The 22,642-nt window shown below is 45.9% G+C and overlaps 1 protein-coding gene across 2 annotated transcripts in view; it reads left to right on the forward strand.

Moving 5' to 3' along the window:
- Positions 1–4,768: 4,768 nt before the first annotated feature.
- The window catches only part of LOC135251745 (microtubule-associated protein 2-like), a 77,231-nt gene continuing 59,357 nt past the window's right edge, over positions 4,769–22,642 (forward strand). Inside the window, exon 1 of one of the 2 annotated variants that reach the window (XM_064329477.1) lies at positions 4,769–4,826. The gene's annotated coding sequence lies outside the window, so the exon portion shown is untranslated. The remainder of the gene's footprint in view (positions 4,827–22,642) is intronic. The other variant, XM_064329475.1, reaches the window with a different exon arrangement.

Here is a 22,642-nt window from a genome sequence, read left to right on the forward strand (position 1 = left end):
CAAATTCTCAGGATATATGATTAAGATAATTCAAGCAGGTATAATAATGGTACTGTATGTGTAAATATGAATATGGTATGTCATGCATTGGCTGCATTGAATCAGTCTGTGACTTAATGCTTTAGGGAGATTTAAAGCTCAAGCCATGCATTTTTATATTAAGCTGTGATAATTACATTCAAGTGGCTGGAGACGGAGGTAGCATGTGTGTGTGTGTGTGTGTTTGTGTATGTGTGTGTGTGTATGTGTGTGTGTGTGTGTGTCGTATGTGTGTGTGTGTGTGTGGGTGTTTGGGGGGGCTGGGAGGTAGATGGGGGGATAAAATTAGTTATTTAAAAGCGAATGCCCTCTTTGGCATTCACTGCTGCCTCTCAGTCTGTTCACATGGCGACTCTATTATCCGCAGTGACTCATTCACAGTCCATTATGGGGAGCGTCCATTTCAATAAAACGCCTATCTCTGCTGTTACAGGCATGCCAGGTGCCCAGTCATGCATTCCTCAACCCCACGGTTTCATGTGGAAACTAGTCTCACCCTCGGTGGTAGCTGTGCTTATTACTGCTGTGACTGGAGGCCGACATTATGGTATATTTGTTACTCGAGGAGCAATTCGGTTTGAGGATATGGGACTGGGCAATTACACATTGTTAGGTTGAGTTTTTGAGCTTATAGAGAAGCCCTCAAATACATGTCATTCTCCTGTCTTACAAAGTATCACACCCCCATTCTGTCTCTTTCAAAGAATTTGAATTTGACCCCTTTACATAGCCCACTAGTACCACACGATGTAGAAGTGTCTGTTGGCGTACACAAGCTCAAAACAGAATAACGTAAGAGGTGTGTCTCTAAATATAAAGGAAATGCTTTAATCTTGCAATTTAAAAGGCTTGAATCCAGGTTTACGGAAAATATGAGGCAGTAAATTGCATACAATAAAAAGAAGCATGTACACATTTTATATTGAAAGATACATAATTAGCAGCATTAGAATCCAACAAGAGAGGAGATCAAAATTAAAACCTCATTACGAAGAAAAAAAAAGAAAAAGACCCTGAATAAAATATAGGCAGAGAAGACTGCGCGGCAATAACAATTGGTCTTGAATCATTAATCGGCAGGATCGGAGGACTCATTTTTCAGTATACACAGAGCCCTCTAGTGGTAAAATTAGACACTACAAGTATTTGTTTTTACTAAATATATTTGTGTTTGGTTACCGCGCCGCCTACTGGATTAAAAGTAGAACATACAGCTATGAAAACTACCTGAAAGAGCTATAACTAATTTTCTCATCGTAAAATCTTAGCAGCTATTTTCCTCCTTTTCAAGATGACCATATCAGCTCTTTTTATTTGGTCAGTGCTCAGAAAAAAAAAAAAAAGTGTATCCTTGTCATAAATTGATTGGGTGAGTAAAGTAAAATTGTAGCAGTTCACATTGACAAAAAGCACTCTCCATATCTCATTCATTGAGCTTGTTTAAATTAATCCACTAACCTCCTATTTTCAGTTGGTCTTATAAAGGGTCTATCTGTTTACGCTCTGAAGTCAACATGAAGGGATAATATTTAGTGCAATATCAGTTATGTTTTCTAGATTCTGGCAGGATATCAACATGGGTATGAGGAAACAAAGAATAATGTTTGTTCTGGCAAAGAACGCTCAGGATATTTATCTAGTAGTCAAAACACATTTATGAGCACACCACACTATCTACAATTCTAACAAATCAGTGTACAGAGTTGGCATCTACATATCTTTTATTTACGAACCTAGTGATGTGTTGTGCATCACTGTCCTTTTGATGCAGCTACCGTATATTTCAATAACCATGGTGAAACGAAAAGGGAAACTGTAAAATGCAGGATTTTCGTTAATTTGTTCTGTCAATCGGCATTACTAGAAATAGCAGTATGCAGTGCCAACATGATCAGTCATGTCAACTTGAACATGTTTTATGATTGGAGAATGATCTTGGGCCATGTTTTCACATTTATGCACATCCAGGGAAATTTGCTAATGGAACTTGAATGTGATCCAGTACAGCAGGACTGTTCAATGAGACTCAACATTGCATTGCTGTGTTGAATTTGCATGAATATCTACAGTATATACTAGAGAATACCACACATTGGTTGGCATCATTCGTTTTCAAGTGTAATTAACGCTATGCTTTAGCAAGCCAGGTCCACATTCTGAATTGCTTGTCACGTGTGCCTGTGACCTTCTCTTTACGGTGGTTATTGTGTATAGAGACAGCTTGAAAAGAATCACAGTCACAATAAGACTAAAAAAAACAACTAATGGCTGCATTAAAATAGGGTTTATAACATTAAGAAAATAATTAACTATATGCTGTTCCTGATGGAAAACGTGAATGTAAAAGATTACCCGCTCCTACAGTGTAGCCAGCATAAGGCAACAAACAACCTCTTAGCTCATTACCAGTCTGCTTCAGCAAACCACGGCTGTGGGTGAGACGACTGCTGTCCGTGGTCCTGAACAGCTCTTGTTTTGGGACGCAGACCCTCCGGTAGCAACTAAAAGCTTCCTGTCTCCATAAAGAGAACAAGGACAATCAGTACATGCAACAATAATATTAAGTTATATGCACTCCACACTTCTGCAAGTGGGTTAGGAGTGGACACCTATTGCAGTGCAATGCAGATGGCTTCGGTACACGGTCCAAAGGTCCAATTTCCTGCAGTGTGCAGACATGAAAACATGTACAACTCTGCCATGTATTTAGAAGACGTTGGATAACAATCTTAGCATCCCTAGAAGAACACATAGCTCACAGAGCTGTAGTGACCAACAGTGTTTTAATTATACTGCACCAAAACTTAACATCCCAGGCCGGCTGCTTCAGACATCCTGGTGTAATACTGACTGAAAACTCTAGGTGATGCTGCAGTTATATCTTTGGCTACAGGACAGACAAGAACACATCAAATAATTTACTAGTGTAATATGAAGGGTAATTGTGAGCAGCTGTTTAACATTTAAAATGGTTAACCCATCTATGTTGAATCACAAAAATATTGATGCTCATGTTTTCAATCCTATAGCAAAGCAGATAACAGAATGTAATGAACCTTAATGTGATTATGCACACACACACATACGGGAGCATGGATGTGATGGTTGGGCAGCGGGAGGGGGGGCGGGGGTTGGGTAAGGGGTGGGGGTGGGAGTTTGGGGGTACCTTGTGTTCCTGCCCATCCCATGAGCCCAACTATAACTGCAGCAGCTTCCTAAATTAAACAAATCAAATTAAATCAATTTTATTTGTATAGTGCTTTTTTACAGAACACTGTCACAAAGATGCTTTACAAAGTAGCTGTACTTTGGCTATAAATGTGCATCACTGTGTGTCACTGGGGTGATACACTACAGGTACATAAAATTGCACCTTGAGTCAGCAATACATAATTAATTTGTGCCTTTTTTGAAAAGGGTACATATTACTACCCAACATTTTTTGTACTTTCAGGGCAAATTTGGAAAATTTATTTCTTAAAAAACAAAATCGTACCTCCCGTGCACCATCATTTCTCAGTGTGTTTATTAATGCTTGCGCCCTGCAGCTCACATTTTCCCGTGTAATCATCATTTTATGCTACCAACTACGGCAATATGTCCCTGGCTGTACGCCAGATTCGCCTGTAATCAGCTGTGAAACTGCATTAATGTGTTTACAGAGGCGCTGCTCAGGTAGGCGGGCGTAGGCGTAGCCAGAAATATTAAGCTCTAATGATGTTTTCGCGGTCAGCGGCACTCAAGCAGTCGGTGAAATCCAGTTAAATGAAATGCAAATAATCATATTGCCTCTTGCGAGAACAGGGCACATACTGCCTGGCTAGGGCTGGATCAGGGGAAACCGCACCATAGACATATTAGGAATGGTTCACAGAGGCGTCCGTCTAGTAGAGACAATGTAACGGCCCAAACCATAGTCCGTTCTCTGATCATTAATTCAAGTGCCCCACTTTGTACTTCCAGCTTGGGTGACTGGACATCACAAGAAACGTCAGCTGAGCCACAACATGCATTAGACGGCAGGTAGTTCAGATTGATGCCAAAGTCCTGTCTGAATGAAAGCTGGAGAGATTATTACATTACATTACAGGCATTTAGCAGACACTCTTATCCAGAGCGACTTACACAACTTTTACATAGCATTTTTACATTGTATCCATTTCTACAGCTGGATATATACTGAAGCAATTTCGGTTAAGTACCTTGCTCAAGGGTACAACGGCAGTGCCCTACCCAGGAATCGAACCTGCAACCTTTCGGTTACAAGCCCAGTTCCTTACCCACTGTGCTACACTCCGTCACCTCAGATTATTCTCACAGAGGTCACAGAGCACAGAGATCACAGGAAAGAGCACAGAAAGAGGTTCTTATGCATTCTGCAGTTATTGATTAGAGAAAGGAAATCCCATGGCTGTATACATATATTGGTGGGGGATAATGTCACTATAACAACAAATTAATCAACTAAACCCAGCTTGATCAACAAATTGATCAACAACACATACTGCGTTTAGGTCAGTACTTATCTATCTATCTATCTATCTATCTATCTATCTATCTATCTATCTATCTATCTATCTATCTGTCTGTCTGTCTGTCTGTCTGTCTGTCCAAAATGCTGAACGTATCAAATTTTAAATTAGGCTACCACATTGAAGTGGCAGTAAATTCTTTGCGCTCCCATTTTAGTAATTACGGTATTTGGATAGACCTGGGAGGGGTTTGGACGCTCGGGTATTCTTTAGGTTGTCATTGAGCTCAAAGCGGAGTTCTGCAACGGATCACAGGTAGGGAAAATTCTTTATTTAAAACAAGGCGGTATTTCAAACGGTTATTCCAAGAGGAAAAGATGAAGAGTGTTATTTTAAAGTGTGTGCGTGCGTGCGTGCGTGTGTGTTATTGAGCGCCCACAGTGTAAGTGTTTTTAATTGCAAAAGCGATTGTATCTAATTACAGGTTTATTGCGAGATTTTAATCGTTTTCTGTTCGAGCAAGTTTTTAATTGTGTTATTGCATCGGCGTTGGTGCATGGTTTGTTTTTTCTTAGTGCGGCTATAGCCTGCCTAGTTTAAAATTTGGTTCGGTATTGTATTATATTACGAAACTACCTGCTGACCACACATTTCGTTAAGCTATTTTAATTGTATATGGTATACATTTATACGGCATTTCATTCCACTGTTTAAAACATTGAGTGAGCAAAAACAAATAGGTACCATGGCATTCTCTGTATGTAGTCAACTGATTTGATATGCTGAGCTGAATAGTGTTGCAGATGTTGGGGGCTGGTGTATGTGCCAAAGTAGGCGTGGCAAGCGAGGGACCAGAGAGCGCGGTTTGGCAAGTGGCTGCGGTGGACGCACCGAGCGCAACAACCGGCGTTCCATTGTTCGTCTCCCACCGACATGACGCTAAAACAGAGATCGTATCCCTTCCTTCAGCTGAACTAGTCCCACGATTCAGAAAATAGCATATGCTGTTTTAAACGTGCACGTCTTGCTTTTTTGCGCAATGATTCTCACAGTATTTTTGCTGTTTAGGGTAAGGCAAATGGACGTGCAACGCAAGGGTGCAAAAAATCACCATTCAGTTGAATATGGCATGGCCATCGTTTTGTTGCAAAAAAAGGTGTCAGGTACTAAACAAATACACTTTAATATGTCAGTATTGGTTAGTTATTGTTTTTCATGAAATTATTTCAGTTTAAGCCAGGGCATTGTGCTGTGTCTTCAATATTTAAGAAGGTGGGCCCAAATAGTGTGTGCTTCTGCTCCACGCCATAGTAATGTATTCCTCGCATGACAATAAAGGCTGTCATACATCCTACATGTGCCTAGTTGAAATTGATGGAAGCTCAGACAGGACAGCCTCCTCCATGCAGGAAAAATAATTAAATATGGGCATGATCTGTGCAGGAATTTCTACGCAGACACTTACCTTCATGTTTTCGTGATATAGCTGCCAAAGACTGGCTTGAGACAGAAAATGCCCGTACAAAATGGTTTCGAGCCACCCCTGCCCTACCTAAGTTACAACCTCACCCATTAGAAAGAAAAGCTGCCTTCAGAACAACATCTATGGGCAGCTTCCATCTATGGCCAGAGGCTGCCCAGTCTTCAGTGATGGACATGGCAGCTAAAAAAATCTTTGATTTGGGTCCAGTTTGTGATCGACACTGTCAGTGTGTGGTGGGTTGTTTACATGAGCTTTTAAAAAAATTGTGAGTCCTCTGTGAAATATTTCCATTCATGTCATTTCTTTTCATACAGAAGTACAGTTCTTGCATTGATTATTATAATTAACATTACACATGTTTTTCATGCGACACAGACATTAGGTTTTAACTGTAAATGATATTGAACTTTCCACCTTGGTGGTAGTCGGTTGTACCATACTTCCAGTCACTTTGAGAAAAGCTGGTGACTAACCTCTCTTCCAACTGCCAAACTAGTTCTGAGAAAGTACGTTTGGAAAACTCGGGAAGCCAATATCAAGCCTCAGATCGTCTCGTCTGGAGAGGAATGTGATTACATCAGCATCGATTCAGATTACGGTAATCACAAGGACGGCAACAGGAATGACCTTAATCACAACAGGAGGGTGTGGCTTTGACCTCAATTATATTGTCTGCAGTTTAAGTTAAGTGATCCGGATTGCACAGAGGCTGATTAGAGACTGAGCGTGTGCAGGGTCTTGCACCAGATACAATGACATCACTGTTCACCATGGAGCCTTTTGATTGGCCTTCCATGTCCTACACACTGGGGTTTTCATGCTCTGTAAGGATGTAGACTCCAAATGGGGTGGCTGCATGGAAAATATTATTTTAATAATAATTTTAGTTATTTATTGAACAGAGTAACTTCGCAGGCATTGCTGTATTTTTCTCGGTTTCCAAATAAGCTTCGGGCTTTTGTTCAACGTGCGGTTAAAGTCAGACAGTGTCTTGCGTCTCCTGGCATCCTCACTTACATAATGGGCTGAGTGAGTAACTGCTGGTGGGCTGTGGAGCAGGCTGAGACCAGGCGGCTTAGCTGTCGCGTTTCTGGCGTTGCTAGCGGCCGAGGGGACGCGGCAGGACTTTAACACGGAGTGGCTCCTGGTGCAGGGTTCGTGCTTCTCTGTGCGTTTCTCTGTGTGAGCTTAGCTATGCTTAGCTATGGCCTCGGGCTGGCCGGCTTCCAGTCGGGTCCGGTTCTCTTTCTCTCTCACTCTTTTAAGCTTAACCCTTTGAAGAGTAGGTCTTTTTGGAATGTTTTCTTTTTTTGCTTCTTCAAAATTCCAAGTCATTGTTACATCATTGTTTGCACCATCGATGATTGTTACTTCAGCATTAGAATGTTCTCGTCACACAATTGTAAATCTTACACCTTAAAGGGTTAAACCCCAGGTGCCATCTGTTTGCTCTACTTGAAGCTCATATTCTAATAGCTTTATTGGCATGACATTGAAAAAAACACAGACACATTCAATGCCCCCCGGTTAAGTAATTGCTCCAACATCAGAAATGTCTCGACGAGCCATTGTTCACTGTGATCTGCAGTACTGTGTCCTGAGTCACATGGATAAAACAGTGCATCCAACCCTTATGCTGATGTTGTGTGTTTGCATTTTTGCGTTCCTGTCGTGCCGGTTGTGTTGCGAGACTCAAATGCTTTGAGGCGGCCTTGGGGAGACAGAGGAAGGAGATCAGATGCCTGCCGACAGGGCGGAGGGTCACCAAAGAGAGGAAAATGACGCCAGCAGCCAGTAGATAAGCAACCTTCTGAGACATTTTTCATCCGGCGTCTGCGGTCGCTTGTCATATTTTGGACAAGGACGAAGTTATTTAAGTGTGTTTTTGTCACCAACTGTTCGGGTGACACCTCTTATCTTGATGTTCTAATGTTCCTACTCCGGTCGGTTAAAGCACAGCCTGTAATCCTCCACATAATTGGGTGTGCGTGAGGTAGGTAGGACCGTGTCAATTTGGCGGTACAAGGTAGAATCCCAATTTATTTATTATGATTACTATTATTGAATGCACACTGAAGTATTCATAGCCAATTTCATTCACAGACAGAAACTGTCGTTATGAAAATTGAATACATTTGAAAAATATATTCAAATAAATAGATTATCAGTCGATTGTAGTCCATGGGATGGTAGCCTGTGGGCAACTACGATTAATTAAGTTTATGCATCATTGACCCAAAGAGTGGCAGACTGATTAAAATAATAATAACAATTGGTGCGTACATGATGCAGAATATCGGCAGAAATATTTTAGACTCACTGAAATATGGCCTTCATGTGAAAGGGCTTTGTGGGCTGGCCTAGTCCTCTCGTGAGTTTACTGCTGTCACGACCAGAGAAAAGCAAGAGACCTGTGACAGGGCACAGAAAAACCCACCATCTCCATCTCTCTTCCCCTTTTCTCCCCTCTCTTTCCTCCACCCGACCTCCTCCTCCATGCTCCTCCCCCTCTCTTACCCTTTTCTCCCCTCTCTTTCCTCCACCCAACCTCCTCCTCCATGCTCCTCCCCCTCTCTTCCCCTTTTCTCCCCTCTCTTTTCTCCACTCGACCTCCTCCACGCTCCACCCCCTCTCTTACCCTTTTCTCCCCTCTCTTTCCTCCACTCGACCTCCTCCTCCATGCTCCTCCCCCTCTCTTACCCTTTTCTCCCCTCTCTTTCCTCCACTCGACCTCCTCCACGCTCCATCCCCCTCTCTTCCTCGGCTCTCCTCCTCTCCTCCCTCCCCTCTCGACCTCCTCGGCAGTAGCGCAGACATTTCAGAGCTGACATTTTACAAGGCCAGACAGCGCAAGTCTTTTTTTTTTCTCTCCGGCAGTAAAAGACGTTGGTTTTATGGCATCGTGACAAGCATCTGGGTGCAAACTGTTCCAGCTGAGAGGAGGGACAGTGGACCATGGTGCCTGCTGCATTGTTTTTTTTTTTTTTTGTTTTTTTTTTGGTGAGGGACAGAACCTGGTTATTTGTTGGAGTATGCTGAAAACTAACAGAGCAAAAAGACGTGTTTTTCCCCTTTGCCATGAGGCATCCACGAGAGAGGATCCCCTGGAAGACCAGTGTTTTCTAGTTTTATATCATTTTTATAGCCTAATGTACACTGTCCTAGCGTTGTTCATTCTGTCATTAGATAAATCTTTTGACCGGCTTTGATTGCGAGAACGTCAGCTTTTGGTTCTAGACCTGCCCTTATATGAAGTGAAACCAGGAATCCACCGCTAACCCTTCTTCCGTTACCCAATGGCAACAGCACAACAGGTCTCACGGGGACCACTGCACCGCCTCCTAATCAACTTACCTCCAAAAGTAATAGCGCTGATGCTGAACAACGTTACGCAACACTGACAAACGCTCACAGGGGAGCAGGAGAGGATCAACGCAAGGCCTCTGTTCCAGCTGACGTCCCAGCGGCCTATAGGGCTGCCTTATTTAGAATTTGTCAAAAACCAGACAGCATGCATAGCAGGAAGCTTAATTGAGGACGGGGTGCGGGGCTGTCTGTACCAATATTGAAATGGGGGGGGCGGGGGGGGGGGGGGTATAGCCATCGTAATGGATCCTAATGGTGTTTGAGATGCAAATTCATTACAAACTCATGGAAAATTTAGTAAATCAGTTACTCAGACCAAACGTTATATTGTCTGGTCGAGACCACAAAGCCGGACCTGTATATAATAATTAGAAATCCAATGGAAAACCGGGCAGCTGGCATGCCCAGCAGCCAAAGATCAATAATTCAGTGCACCGTGGCTCTATGCCTCTGGCTCTGGGCGTGGGGGGTGAGCGGAGATGGCCCCCATGTTGTTCATCGTTTCTCATTCAGCCTTCTGCAGCCAGGAGTGTCTGCTCAGGACTTCCATCCGCATTCCGTCCGTCAGCTTCCCACTGCTGACGTCACTGCTGATGTCACCGTTATTCCGCCAGCCTCAAAGAAAAATAATCGAATCTATTCAGGGTCTTAAAGCAGAGTTTCTGCTGGACCTTCCTAAGCTGTTCTTAAGTTAGACTGGTGTCTTGCTTGGGCTTTCTAGCCGAGCTTGGTCGTGTAATCGAGTTGCTGAAAGACGTGGCAAAAAACTGCAGCCGCTGAAAACAACGAGAGAGAGAGGTTCAAACCCCCCTGGGGAAGTGCCCCAACTGCGGTAGAGGCTGGACGTCCTCCTAAATACACTGCAATTTCTCTGTTTCCATACGTTTGACTGGAGCAGTGGCCAATCCCGTTGATCAGTAGCGACTCAGGAATAAGATTTGTGGGAGTAAACTGCACACAAATGACGACCTGGCAGAAATTGTATTAACACAGTACCAGTTCTGTAATAGTACAATGCTGCTGGCCTTGTGTTTGGTCTGCTTTTGGGGTGTGCTATATTTAAAGTGGGCTTTATCTCTCTGAAATGAATTTCAGTTGCACTATGTCAAAGCTGCTGCTGCTGTAGTCCATTATCAAATCAAGAATTGGAAAAAGTACTGGGGCAATATCTACTTTTGTGTGTTTCTTAATTTAACAATAGCATATGCTAACTATGTCATCTATATTTTATTACATATTGATGTTATTATGTAACTATATTATGATCAAAACTATTGTATGTATATATATATATATATATATATATATATATGTATGTATTAGTGTTTTATTTGTCTCTCATAAAACGCATTAACAACCCATGGCTGCGTTTAAAAATGTAACTGCACACATGCGTTTGTCAATTATGTTGTGAAACTTCAGTGGAGGGTGGCCTAAATGCACTCCGTCATCACCACGGCAACCTCTGCCATGGAAACTGGCAGAGAGAGGCCCCGGCTGCCCATTCAGACAAAAGGGCCCCTCTTCAGAGCTCAGTCCATGTGGAATTAACCTGGAGCCTGCGGAGGACCGCCCCCCCAGCCGTCCCCCCCTGGCCCCTCCCACTTCAGCTCTGCTCGTTCTGGGAGAGTGTCGGGCGCCTCCTGGGCCATGCCGGACTTGCGTTTCCACGGTTTCCGCTGGACCGCAGGCGCAGGAGCCAGGCGAAGTGTGCCGCTCGCAGGTAACCCAGTTCAGCCCGTCCGAACTCACCCCCCAGCCCCGCCCCTCCTCCTCCACCCCGTGCCCAAAAATGCCGGGCACACTCCGTTCCAGATGACTCCTATTAAGCTAAGCAGTGCGGGCAGATCCCACGCTGCCCTGGGACAACACGCCCTGCCACCCGTGGCCACCGGGGACGTTGCAGGACAAAATCGGTCAGCCGAACCTAAACGCCCCCCCCCCCCCGTCTTCTGAGCAATTACGGTTCGTTAAGACCACTGATTGAGGAGCGGAACCTTTAGCAGTGCAATGGCTCCCTCTGACCCATCGCTCCTGCGTAACAGTTATGCTAGATATCATTCGTGAAGCGCAATGGATCCAGTGGCCTCCGTTTCACCCTGTGTTTCATTTAGCCTCTTTTGAAAGCACAAGCACGATTAGGATTTTTTCTTTCTCTCTGAAGCACCACATTTTTTTTTTTTCCCAATGCTTGATGTCAGTGCAGATAAAGCTGAAATGGTCGCCATTCGCAAAGGCCATTCTCATTTTTGTTTTCTCCAGAAAAAAGAAAAGAAAAAAACAAATCAATTTTCCTAAAAGCGCCAGCACAGTGTTTCCCTCTTGTGAATTCTGGAGCTGTGGCAAAATGCGTCGCTCAAGGGTATAATGGCTTAGTCCTCGCTGACGTCTCTCTCCCTCTGCCCTGTAGGGGGAGCTCATGAGCACCGTCTCATTTAGGAGTTTAACCCCCTTGCGTCCTCGTCTAGCTTACAATTCCACGGATGGGAAAGAGGATGGCAGCGGTGACGCATCTGTGGAAGAATTTGTTCTGCTTTTTTTCCCCCCAATACGCCTCTGGCTTTTCCACAGCGGCGTCCCTTTTGCTTTTTTCACAGCCAAAAGAAAAGGCGGCTGACCTTCGAGTAGCGACCTCCCCTCCGAGCGTTCTCCTCTCCATGGCAACGTGACCGGGCACTTAGGAATGCACAGCTAACACGCAGGCCCCTGCTCTGACCCACCCTGCGCTAAGTGTGGCTCCGTTTGTACGCGGCGATCTCAGTTTTTAATCACGCTTCTGATATTGCTGCAGGGGGATCTCCTTGCACTGGGGGGAGTGCCGTCGGTAGTTCCTCGCTAATCCACCAGGGAAGCCAAACGGGGGAACGTCTTAACAGTTCACTAACGCAGTTCAGGCCACATCGCTCACTATCGCTGACAGCCGGGCAGAGGAATCCGGTCACCCTCTCATCTCTGTGGTGTCGCTGCGCGCGGAACAGCATTTGCAGGCAGCAGAAGTAGAATTTCTTTTCTTCTTACTGGAGAGCAGGAAGTCCACCCTCCTTCTGTGTTTTTTAACCTTATTCAGACAGAAGAAAACCCAAGAGGGTTATAGACAGGAGTCGGATTCGCAGTACATGTAGTGTCACCCTGGAATCAAACCCGTGACCCCTTAGGGGGGCTTTTGTAGGTGGATCTGCAGTGCAGACTGCACCACCGTCTTGCTTGAGGCAAAGCAATGTTAAATGGTCCACTGGCAGTTCACCTCTTCCAGGCATCAACAGCTGCATTTGCTTATTATCACACATAAATGATTGAAAAGCATAAGTAATTACGTACAAAAACTGCACTTTGTTAAAACAATGAAGAAGAAATGTGGAAGCTTAATGTAAGAAGAATAAATTTTTGTATAATTAAAGGGATCAATTAAGAATCAACATTGCTAGCCATGCGTGGGATTAGATGGCACTGATTTAGGTGGTACCGTCTGTGTATTATCTGAAAGAGTTTGGTGGAGTACCCCGGGTGACCCTGGATCCATGTCTGGCAGATGGGAGATCTTGTGGTTGAGGGCAGATGGCCAGCTGGCCTGTTTGGTGGACCACCCACCCCCCCCCCCCCACCCCCCTTCAGAAAGCCTCCCATCAAAGAGAGGCAGGAAGAATGTCCTAGTGGGAGTGGGGGGGAGGTCAGCAGGGAGAGAGGGAGGCAAAAACCAACGGGGGTCCAGGAGATTGCAGGTACCATTACCATATATACTCTAATAGGAGTGCAAGATTGTGCGAGGTTCGGAAATTCCATTACCGTATATACCATTTTAGGAGTGCCAGCAATAAAAGAGGTGCAGAAATGCAATCAGATATGATCAGAGATCATTCATTCTTGATAAATTAAATGGATGTGCTTTACAATTCTAACCATGAACATATTCAAATCTGCTGCAACTACGATGTGATTATAAATCCCTTCATCTCCTTAAAAAAATCATTTGTACGGATGGATCAGAGTATTTGTTCCAGTGGGGACCATGTACAGCTTCTAGCGGTAGTGGGGGATGCAACACCAAGTTACAGAAAGATCAAAAGAAAACTGAAATATAGGAACTGGTAATAGATCTGCTCACTCATATTATTTCTGTGTTTACTTCATCAATAGATATGAAAGGATGAAAGAATTTCTCTAGTCTCTTGTAGTGTGTAGCCCTTTCATGGATTGCATCCTTGTGAGGACATGCCCTGTAATCACATACTGAGGGAAAAGAAAGCATGATGATGTGGCTTTAATTTAGAGAGGAAGACAGGCACTTCCTCAGTCCTTTCTGTTTTTTTTTTTCCTTTAGTGTGTTTGAGTCACCCGATTGTAGAGATGGTTTTGATTTTTTATGTTAGATTTTAGTTTTTTTTATTCTGTGCTATCACAAGAAAAGGTACAAAAAAGTGCCTTAAAAGGTACAACACTTGCTACTCGGGTGGTGCTCTATTGATACATACATTTGTACCTCTAGCTTTGGTTTTAATAATTCATTTTTATTTTATTTTTTGCTTGTAAAATGTGCTAATTAGTACCCAAATAGAACAGCATTGTACCTTCCAGGGTACATTTGGGAAATCTGTTCCTTGAAGAATAGAAATGTACCACTGCTGTAGGTTTATATCTGAGAGTGTTTTTGGGAGCTGAGGCTTCAGTGGGATGCAGTGGCACTTCAGTACCTGGCTGTAGACAGGTGAATAAGAGGAGGCCGCCATCAGAATGGTGGTCCTATTATTTTTTTTTTTTACTGCCGAGCCTGGATTTCTCATTTCCCTCAAGAACTGTGAACCTGTCGTCTGCTTTAACAGCTTCGTTCAGAGCCTGCCGGTCCTTTTCCGGGAGAGTGCAGGCCAGAGTTTTGGCGGACACAGCCAGGCTGTGGACGCAGGGCTGGCCAAGGGAAGGAAAGGGTACCCTTTCGCTCAATATAGTATAATGGGTAAGGAACTGGACTTGTAACCTGAAGGTTGCAGGTTCGAATCCTGGACAGGGTGCTTGGAATGTCACTTATGAGCTGCCTTTCCATTTGGGGACTATATAGGCCTCTTTATTTAACCACACACTGGGATCTTACCCACCAGTGTGTGTGTGTGTGTGTACATTTCTTCCAGGACTTTCTTGCTTCTCTGTACTTTGATTTTATGGTCGCCGTGGCAGCTTGCCATCAGACCAGCACAGCTGTGGGGACGTCAGTGTGCAGTGCGCTTGGAAAAGACTCTGTGGATTCCAGGAAGTCATCCTTCTCTGCCAGTGAGGACTGAGATCTAGGGCTCCTTCTCCACACACCTGGCTGTGTGTTCAGCCCCAGCAAGAGATGTGCAAGTGCAATAGTTTGGATCGGGAATGATGAATTGCAGGGAAAAAATACCACACTAGAGAGTTGCTGTTGCCAGCAATTTATATTCATGCTTATCTGGGTTACAAATGTACAACCTGAATCCTGTCTGCGGGGAGGTGCTCGACTGTGTGTTCTCAGTGTTTTTCAAATCTGACAGAATCACTTAGCGTGTGACGCTGCAAGTCTGCTGTGAAGAGGTCCTGGGCCACTTCCTGCTTCGCTTCACAGCTCCTGACGAACACCACTCTCGCAGTCAGAGTTGACTGGCAATGATGACACCAAAACTGATTTATGAGGTCACCTGTCCCCTGCTAGGAAATATTCTTTCACTCTTACGGAAGCGTTGGAGTGTCACAAATAATGCAATGTGCAATGTCTGACAGTTGTATTTATTCTTCTCAAATTGAAATGGATTTTTTTTTTCTTTTTCTGTCTTGGCTGTCACCATAGCATTTTTCTTAATCTTCCCAAGCACTCACAATAACGTGCACCAAGTAGCCCAGTTGGCAGTAATTTTTAAAAAAACTGCCCTTTGCAGCTTTGTCTCCCCAATTTGGAATGTCCAGTTGTAATTATTAGTGCTAAATTGCTGCAACCTCTCTTCTCAAGCATATGAGATCAGCCACTATTTCTTTGTCATGTAAGAGTTTGCAAGCTGGCCTCACACAGACATGAGTCAGAGGATGACTCTTTATGTGCAGCTCAACAGACGGGCTTGCAGTTGCCTGATCAACCAGCAGGGGTCACTGCTGTGTGATAAGAAGCTGTCCCGCTGGCCAGCTGAAACTTTTGGCACGGGCACGGTCTGGATCCATACCCTAAAACAGTGCCTTAACAGGATGAGCCACCCAGCAGCCAAATATGTGGATGTTCCAGGGGTGGGTAATTCCAGTCCGGACGGCCTGGTGTGTATGCAGGTGTCTTGTTTCTTACCCTGGTTAAAATTAGCTATATTTGGCTTATATACACCAACACTGATTCACTCATAGATCACAGTAAAATGGTTTCATATAGGGACACAAGAACAGCCTTTGGTTGTCACTCACGAACTTCGCAAATCAAGAAATGTACCAAAAATGAGAGGTGACATAAATGACTCAAGTCAGATGAGAAAGACCGTGGTAGAGGTGGGTAATGCTGGGTTGTATCTGTTTTTATTGGTTTCCATGCCAACTTCTGGCCTCACCTCTACCACGGTCTTTCTCATCTGACTTGAGTGGTGTTACGTCCCAGGCCTGTTAACCCCTGCCACTGTGACTGTCACCATCAGTGGGTTGCTGCTAACCCGCCATAATGGCTAACGGGCGACGCTACGGCGGCTCTGTTGGATATTTCTGGGGGGTCGCTGCCTCGGTTGCCGCGCTGCTCGTGTGATGCTTTGAGTAAGAGGTGCTGGGCCTGCTGACTCAGACCCTGTCCCGTGTCTGCTCAGCGGGGGGGGGACTCCAGCTCCCTCTCTGAGCCTGTGATGCTCGCTGATACTCCCCTGGCAGTCTCAGGTCTGTCTGTCCCGCTCACCGTCTCTGTCAGCCGATGACCTTTCCCGCTCACCGTCTCTGTCAGCTCTGTCGGCCTTTCCCTGGCGCTTCACGGTGGGGGTGGTGAGGCCGGGAGACGACCTGGCACGAGCCGATGGGAGACGCGGCTGAAAGGGGACGCACGTCCGGCGTGTCCTCTCCGGCCGCTCTGTCCCGGTTTCACCGGCGAAATGGCCGTCCGTGTCACCTGAAACACCGGCTCTGTCTGACTCCACAGCACTTAGACTGAGGGAAAATGGCCTCCTGTGGGCTGAGAGGCCTTCTATAAAGCACCATTCAGGATTATGAAAGGGCGATTGTGTGTGTGTGTGTGTGTGTGTGTGTGCGTGTTTGTGTGTATGTGTCCAGGTGTATGTGTGTGTGTGTGTGTGTGTGCAGGTGTTTGTGTGTATGTGCATGTGTAGAGGTAAGTTTTTGTGGTGTGTGGTGTGTGTGTGCGTGTGAATGTGTGTGTGTGTGTATGTGTGTGTGGAGGTGTAAGTGTATGTGTGTGTGTGTGTGTGTGTGTGTGTGTGTGCAGGTGTTTGTGTGTATGTGCATGTGTAGAGGTGAGTTTTTGTGGGTGTGTGGTGTGTGTGTGCGTGTGAATGTGTGTGTGTGTGTATGTGTGTGTGGAGGTGTAAGTGTATGTGTGTGTGCGCTTGCGTGTGTGCGTGTGTGTATGTGTGTGTGGAGGTGTAAGTGTATGTGTGCGTGCGCGCTTGCGTGTATGTGTGTATATGTGTGTGTATGCAGGTGTGTGTGTATATGTCTTTGTTTGTGTGTGTGCATGCATGTGTGAGTGCATGTTTGTATGTGATTAAACTCTCCAAGTATGAGTTCCCATTTGAGCACGCATATTATAGCTGTTATTAATGGGGAAGCTGTCGGTAACCATGGACACTGACTCAGTTGAGTTGCCATAGAAACAGAGTTTTAGCTTACTGATACACCTCCAACGGCACTCAGCAGCTGCTTGTCTACCCACCAGCGCCAGGATTTATCTAAACCATCGCCGAACACTCACGAACCCGGGTGGGCTGTTCCTTACCAGCAGCTGTCGTCAGCGCTAGCTGTGAGTTCACAGAGCTCAGGTGTCGTTGTAAGGCAACCTGTCTGCGTAAATGGATTCATTTGTTGCCCTAAGCTTGCTAGATGTGAGAGACTCCAATGAATCTCTTCCTGTTTACGGAGGCCCGCGTCCTGAGCTGAGCAAGTGGTGTTGCTGTGACGACGCTGTGCGATGACCCCGAACAGGAGAGGGCGAGTGGAAAAGATGGCTCCGCCTCCGGGCCTCTGAGGTGCCGGGAGCTGTTCACGAAAACTTACTGCGAAACTTACAGCAAACTATATACATCCTCCTCTTTTTGAAGAGCGAAGAAGCTCGTGTCAGGAACTCTCTTTGTAAATATTATAAAATATATCCCTCTGTTTTCCTCACAGGCTTCCTCACAGAGAAAACGCTTGACCACAAGCAGCAGCGTTATTAGCTCATGTTGCGGCGTCCAGTGAGAGTCCCCCGATTACATTTCTTAAGTTGGCGTCTGCGCTTCAAGTGACCTCCCGAGATGGTCTTTGAGTGCCAGAGGCTTTTAAACGCGCCATCGATTGGAAATAGATAACCCAGTGGCAGGGCTAGAGGAGGCACCTGGGGGCTGTTCTCTCTGAAGCATCCGTAAGTCATCTTTTAACTGTCATTTGACATAATGTGATTTAACGGCGACGGAAATGAATCGCAGCATTTCTGGAGGAAGTCAATGTGTGTCAATGGGCCGTTTGAAAATGAGCCCTGGGGATACAGTTCAGTAGGATGACCTGTCTCAGGTTACCCATAGCCCTTTGGGAAGCTGGTATGTTTTGTACAAATAGTCAAAACAGACACATTTTTATTATCCATATTATTGTCTAGTACATTGTTTTGAATGCCTTTAAAAGTAGTTTTGATTTGCAGGTGTAGAGGGAGCATAGCTATTTTAGGCTGTTATCAGGTGTGGAGTAATTGCGCAGTGCTGTTTCGCTTAATGCCCACATGGCTTTGTTATTATAAAAAAAAAGTACAAACTTCCTGTAACATGGCGGAACTGAAGAAATACAGGCAGGGTTCTGTTTGACGTTTACTGTATCAGAGGCCTGTGAACAGTTTAATCCCGACCTGTTTGTGCAGTCTGAGAACATGGCTGACGCGCGGCGTTCCCAACAGCAGCGCCGTAATCTCATCATGCCAATGCCGCTGGAGTCTGACTGAAACCGTTTGGATTTTGAATTTTGAATTTTGAATGCGCAACTGTAGGATTTGGGCTAAGGAGGACGGGGTCGGTCGGGTTCCGCTGACGGGGATGAGAGAATTTGCGAGTCTCTGTTGCGAGCAGGAGAGCCAGCTCTTCCCGAGGGCTTCGCAGACACCGCGAAGGAGAAGAAAGGGAGCGAAGAAAAGCTTGGCATGAGGCGAGGGAGCGTTTTCGTTTTTTTTTTTTTGGTTCACCCCCCCCCCCCCCGTCTGAAAGTCGCAGGCGCACGAGAGAGCGGTGACTCAGCGGGTTTCTACTTAACCTGCCAGATAAAATCCCACTCCCATGATCCTCCTCTTCGGCACAGCGCTCGGCCTGACTCATTTCGGCTCGCCGCGCGTGGGCTCCGCTCGCTGGTTACCGCGGCCGTCCTGTCGTTACATTCAGAGCGTCGCCCTGGTTATTCACTGTAAGTCACGTGAACACTAATCGGTTGGATTGACGGTTTGAACACTGATGGTCCTGAAGCAGCATTACATGTCGTTCTGTGCTTATTTTGGTTGGTCTCTAATATTCTATCATTCCGATATTCTAATATTCAAATTTGCAGCGCTTCAACGCACACGCACATATATTCTCACAACAGACTGGCCTATATTTAGCCATAAATAAGCAAACAAACCGTCCAGCAGCCTCAAGAGGCTATTTGACAGAGAGCACAACAGGAAGCCTGTCCACGGACTCCAGAACCGTAAAAGCAGATGTGAGTTGCCGGTTGTTCTTATTGCAGTCTCATACTGTGTGCACAGGACCGTATTGTGCAGTGAAGGATATACAGGGGTCTGTAACAGGGTTTGTAGGAAGGCAGGAGTCAATCTGTTGGTGGCTCCCTTGGGACGGTAAAGGGGAACAGATGAGACCTGAGAGGACAGAGAGTCCCACAGGACAGGCTTTAAGGAGGGCACATGTTCACTGTAATTAGACCAATTACTCCAGCACAGTCTGGAGCCAGGTGCCTTCCATTCAAAACAGACCTTCTTTCGAGTATACATACATGCACTCAATCGCAGACATGCACGTGCGCACACACACGCACATGCACACACACACACACACACACGCACGCACTCACAGATGCACACACACACACATGCACACAAACACACACACACGCTCATCACAAAAGTAATCTCTAGTGTGTTTCTAGGAATCTCTTTGGGTTTCTTTCACAATTTTTATCTGTACACTTTGAACAGTGACCAAAGGAGATTTTTTTGTTTTTTTTATCTGTATATTCATGCGAACATTGATCAATGTGTTGAGCTGAGTGCCTTATGTTCAGTTCAACCGAGATACTACCTGCCACAGAAGTGATGATCACCACTGATACATAACAATGGCCAGCCATCCGTCCATCCATTATCTATACCCGCTTATCCTGGGCAGGGTCACGGGGGGCGCTGGAGCCTATCCCAGCATGCATTGGGCGATAGCAAAGACCAGCCATATCTGATGAGAAATGTATCCTGCTACGCTGTCCCAAAAAAGGACGAAAGAAAAAATGATAGATGAAGACGAAACTCTCGTCCCTCATAGCCGAGGCCTGTGAAGCAGACTGGAAAAAGCTGGGACCTGCAGCAGCTGCACATCAGGTGACAGATGTGTATCTTTGAAAATGTTCCATCATCTTGACTCCAGAATGCACGCAGACTCCTGTTCCATATGGAATTTTGGCCGGGCGTAGGGACTACAGTGCTAAGGTTGGCCTCTGCCGTCATCTGAACGCACACACACTCACACAGACACACACACACACAAATGCTGACATGCACACACAAAGGATGTGGAAGAATTATGTTTCATGGGCGCTGGAGGTATCCCCCTCTCCCTTTCTTTTGTTATTTCATGCTGTCACTCCATACTTCCTTTTCTCCTAAAATCATTTTGCCGTTGTTTCAAATTGGCCCTGGGGAGACATATTTCGCATGCGTGGAATTTCCTGTGCTCTTCATGAAAGCATATGAATTCAACAAGATGGAGGCGAACAAGGAACTTCTTGTGAAGTTTTAGCCGAGACCTGCCACCCTTGTGAGGGAGGGAGGGATGGCTTTGGACCAGAGGCCCCCCAACCCTGGTCAATTAAAGCACCTGTTTACACTATTATCTCACTTGACCTGGTTTCCTGGGTCTAAACTGGTTGCTGATGAGGTGAATATGAAACCCAGGACACCCGGGCGGGGGACTCCTGCTTTAGACACCTGGAAGTCATGCCTAGGGGAGTGGTCACATGGACAACAGGAGAAGCAGGGGTTTCTGGGTACATGGACAACAGGAGAGGCGGGGGTTTCTGGGTAAGAGACTAATACAAGGGGTTGTGGAAGGCTCCTGAGGACAAAAGGTCCAAATGCTCTGGGTTGGGTCCAACCACCACCCCCCCCCCCCCCCCCCCGGCCCCCTTCTCTCCAGAACTCACATAAACTCCTGCCCAGCGTGGTGCTGCACCGCTGTTCCTACGTAGACTTGGGGCCCATGATTTCTATGGGTTTTTAAAGCCTGGCAGATGATTTAGCACTATCGTCTCGCCCATTAACGGTTACGAGCAACCCCCCCCCCCCCCTTCTTCACTGGAGGGAGATCTGTTCACACCCAGTGCTTATCTGAGACTCTGAGACTGTGAGACTGCTGGAATCTGGAGCACGAGATGGAGGCTTAGTCTCCTATAGGGAGAGAGAGAGAGAGGGAGAGTGGGATGGACAGAGAGAGAGAGAAGAGAGAGGAAGACAGAGGGGGAAAGAGAGAGAGAGGTAAAGGAAGAAGGGGGAAAAGTAGAGCCCTTGAGTTTCAGGAAAATTCTAGAACCAAGAGCCACAGCTGAATCGGTCGTACTCACTACTGCAGTCTGGAATAAAAATGCTGCTGCACACACAGGGACTTACACATTTACACTTTCCGTGTAAATACTTTCACTCTCAATCTCGCTCCCTTGGTCCGTTTCTGGCATCGATTTCGGGAAAAGATGACCAACTGAAAATTATGCCTTTTGCTCAAAAAAAGGCCACATGATGCGCATATCACCCACAGCAGACACAGAGGCCTTTGTCTGACCAGACGTTTTTTTTTTTTTTTTTTTCCAAATCCAAAAATGCACAGTGTGGGGACAAACTGAGAACGGACAAAGTTCTGTCACAGTGTTGTGGCCGGAGTTGACCTTTCCCTGAAGGACGTGATGTTCCTACGCAGTGCTGATTACAGTTTCCAGTCCAACGTGAACATTAGTAGCCTACCGAGCTGTGTCTCAGTAGATCTCTGAGCTGTGACTCAGTAGATCTCTCTGCTGTGTCTCGGTAGATCTCTGTGCTTTGATTCGGTAGTTCTCTGTGCTGTGATTCGGTAGTTCTCCGAGTTGTGATACTGTAGCTCTCTCTGCTATAACTTGGTAGCTCGCTGAGCTGTGACTCAGCAGTTCTCTGTGCTGTGATTCGGTAGATCTCTGTGCTTTGATTCGGTAGATCTCTGTGCTGTGATTCGGTAGATCTCTGTGCTGTGTCTCGGTAGATCTCTGTGCTTTGATTCGGTAGTTCTCTGTGCTGTGATTCGGTAGTTCTCCGAGTTGTGATACTGTAGCTCTCTCTGCTATAACTTGGTAGCTCGCTGAGCTGTGACTCAGCAGTTCTCTGTGCTGTGACTAGGTAGCTCTTTTTGCAGTGATACTGTAGCTGTCTGTGCTGTGACTCGGTTGCTCTCTGTGCTGTGGACTTCAGTGTCAAGGAGCAAAAGTTCAGCCTTGCCGGGCACAAGGGGCTTATGGGATTATCGAGCACAAAGAGGCGGGAAACAGATGAGCTGCTGTCCTGATTATTCACGCTAGCCAGCTAGCCCAAAGCCGACAGATGCGTCAATGGCAGGGGAAACAGGGACAGTCTGAATGGAGAGGATGGGGGCCAGCGGGCAGTCCACCAAACCTACAGGTGATAATGACATCATCGGCAGGTCGCTGTGAGTTTTCCTGTCTACCCCACTGTCCGACCTGCCTCCCCACAGGCCAAACATTCTCTTCCATCTGCAGGAGGGTAGTACTGTGTTTACCTCAAATTGGAAGTGCAAATTGGGACATCCAGACCAACCAACCCAATACTAAGATCATGCTGCATTTCCAACTGGATGGCAGGTCCACCGCCTTTCACGGCATT

The sequence above is a fragment of the Anguilla rostrata genome, chromosome 3, assembly GCF_018555375.3.
Source record: "Anguilla rostrata isolate EN2019 chromosome 3, ASM1855537v3, whole genome shotgun sequence".
In the NCBI taxonomy this organism is placed as follows: Eukaryota; Metazoa; Chordata; class Actinopteri; order Anguilliformes; family Anguillidae; genus Anguilla; species Anguilla rostrata.